Genomic DNA, 3,409 nt, shown 5'->3' on the forward strand with positions numbered 1-3,409 from the left:
GAACAGTAGTTTCAGGACCACAAATCTGATGTAGAAAAATGTTCATTTCTCATATATTTTTATGGTCTATAGTTTTATGAAACTATACTGTGAAAATCTCGTTCGAAAATTTTGACGTTTGGGCACTCAATTTAGTCAAAAAGACTAAATCGTAAAAAGTGCAAAAGTTGAGTTCTACTTGCTAAAGGTGCCCAATTGCTATGAGATTTTAAATTAGACGTCCTTATATGATAATTAGACCATTTTTTAAGTTATTGGACAAAAATGGGCATGGTAAGATAAAATTTTAAAGTTTGCAAAAAGGGCATTTTGGTCATTTGGTAAATAAAAGAATAAAAAGGGAAAATAAAGCCAAAATTTGTCCATCATCTCCAACCCTTGGCTGAAAATTTGGAGACACCATAGCTAGGGTTTTCTTCAACTTTCAAGCTTGATTGTAAGTACATCCTAGCCCCGTTTTTAATGCTCTTTACATTTTTGAAGTCCTCTTAACCCGATTTACCTATTTCTACCATTATTTTGAAGTAGGGTTCATGTTTAAAAACTTACCCATGTATGACATGCATGTATTTTGATGTTTGATGGAAGATATTATATGTTTAAGGTGTGATAAACAATTTTTACTAAGTGATTTTTAGTGAAAATGCATAAAAAAGACTTATTTGTAAAAGTTGTAAAAATGGGTAGTAGAAATGTGATTTGATGAAAAAAGTGGGTTGTTATGAGCATGATTTAGGTTCGGTTAGGCTTGGTTAACAAAGAAAATGGGTACATTTCATTTTACGGGCCTAAGGACTAATTTGTAAAAATGTGAAAAGTTAAGGGCAAAACTATAATTTTGACATAAATTTATTTTTGGACAGCATTGAGTAATGTGATAATTAAATAAGTTAAATTTTCTATTATAGATCAAGAAAAAGAAAGTTCAGATCTTGAGAGGTGAAGAACAAGGTTATTGACGATTAGGTCTATTTCCTACTATTTTGTACCGAGGTAAGTTTGTGTGTAAACAATGCAATGTTGTATTATGTATTTAATGATTTATTATGCATGAATTGTATAAATGATAATGTGGATACGTTCGACGACGAAATGACAAGTGAGAAATCCCATTTTGAACGTTAGGAATAGTTTAGGATACAAGTGACATGTCGCTAGGAAACTATGAGTTATGTGATTTATGTGAATCCAGGTGCTAGTCATGTACATCCTACCAGTGGCTGGGTAGCCCGGTATGTGTTGCAGATACCTAACAGCTTGTGTGAGTAGCCCTATAGCTACATCTTGACTGACAGCTTGTATGAGCAGGCCCGTGATTAGCTCGTGTGTGAGCCCTATGTGTTATAAGATATTAGGTAGCATTGGCTACATATGTGGCACTTACGTGCAAGATTTTCCATGTATCCGATAGTATTCCAAGTGTTCAATAAGTAATCCGAAGTGTATATCAAAGTTGACAAAGTATGTAACTATGTTATGAGTTGGTACAGGTATGTATGTAAAACTCAGGAGTATGGACTTTAGTATGTGATGAACTCTTGGTAAGAATACTAATGAATAAGTTGTGCCTAAGATACTTGATGATATTTGTGTGAACTTATGTTGAATAATTATACAATTAATGTATTATTAATGTTGCTTATTATTTACATGCAAACTTACTAAGCTTTAAAGCTTACTCCCCTTTTCTTTCCATTCCTTATAGTGTCGCCAAGCTAGCTCGAGGATCGAGGAATGTCGGAGCTCGATTCACACTATGAAATGATTGTTTTAGGTATACTTGGTTTCAGTATTTTGAGTATGGTCTGTATAGGGACTTGGTCATTTTGGCATGTGCCATATTGGTTTAGCCACTTGTGTTGGCATTGTAATAGTTAATGATTCATTTTGTATAATATTAATCTTATTGGTCATTGGTATGTTTATGTGATGATGCTTATCATGAAGATGAAATTGGCATGAATGGAAAAGGAAGTATGTGATGTTTATGCATGATAGATGTTAGTATGTGTAAATGATGTATTGATATCTTGTTTGTGGCAGATTTGGTTGTATGTATATGATTGGATTGTTGTTGCTTGTCGTTTAGTAGGTTTGTGCAAGTAAGGGTGAAAAAATGGCTTGGTAAATAGCCTTATTTTTGTCCACACGGGCAGAGACACAATCGTGTGACGAACATGGCCTAGAGACATGGGCCTGTGTTTAGGGTGTGTGAAATCTGCACCTATTTTATGAAAAATTTTGAAAATTAAATTCGCCACACGGCCTAGCACACGGGCGTGTGACTTCGCTGTGTGACTTCCTTCGATGCATGACTTCATAAACAAAGAGTTACACGGGTTAGGGACATGGGTATGTGTGACCACATGGCCTACCCACACGTGTGTGTCGCAAGCCACACGGGCGTGTGACCCTATTTTGATGAAAAATTTTCTAAGTGTTGAAGAATTTTCTAAAGTTCTCGGTTTAGTCCTATACCACCTCCAATGCATTTTTTGGGCCTCGTAGGCTCGTTTTAGGGACAATATGATTATAAATGAAAAGTTTTAAATTTCGATGGAAATTACGTCTCGATTTTGTATGATTGCTTGTGTATAAGTCTGGTAATGCCTCAAACCCTTTTCTGGCATTGGATACGGGGAAAGGGTGTTACATTGGCTATTAGAAATGGTTTATAAATGTATATGTTTTGGTTTGTATATATATAGCCATTAGTGATGGCTTATTTTGGTTTGTTTTGGCATGGTTGTAACCAAGACATTATGGAAGTTAAAATGGTTATGTGAATTATGATAAATGAACCATATTGTTTGAGAATTGGAATAGATGAAATTATAATGGTCTGAATTGTGCATTTGGTTAATGATTTTGGCTACCTAATTGTATAATGAAATGGTATCATTTTGCCTTGTGTAGGTACATTGAAGTTGGGGTGGCAAATTGGCCTTGTAAATGGCCTATTTTTGTCCACACGAGCACAAACACGGGCGTGTGTCTCAGCCGTATTGTGACACACAGTCATGTTTCATGGCCGTGTGTCCCCTGGTGTTGAAATTGAATTGAGTGTTGAAATTGAATTCAAGTCAGTATGCTCCACACGATCTCACACACGGGCTTATGACTGGTTGTGTGGTACAAGTCAATATACCCTCCAGTTTTCACATAGCCTGACACACGGACGTGTCCTCGGCCGTGTGATACAAGTCAGTATGTATGCCCTGTTTCCACACGGCCTGAGACACAGGCTTGTCTAGAGCTGTGTGAGGCACACGGCCTGTTAACACGGGTGTGTGACCCTTGTATGGTTGAAATTTTTATAAGTTTCCAAAAATTTTCATATGTTATCGATTTAGTCCCGAACCACTTTTAAAGCATGATTAAGGCCTCGTAGGCCCTTATAAGGGACCAA

Source organism: Gossypium arboreum, chromosome 12 (genome assembly GCF_025698485.1).
Source record: "Gossypium arboreum isolate Shixiya-1 chromosome 12, ASM2569848v2, whole genome shotgun sequence".
Classification (NCBI taxonomy): Eukaryota; Viridiplantae; Streptophyta; class Magnoliopsida; order Malvales; family Malvaceae; genus Gossypium; species Gossypium arboreum.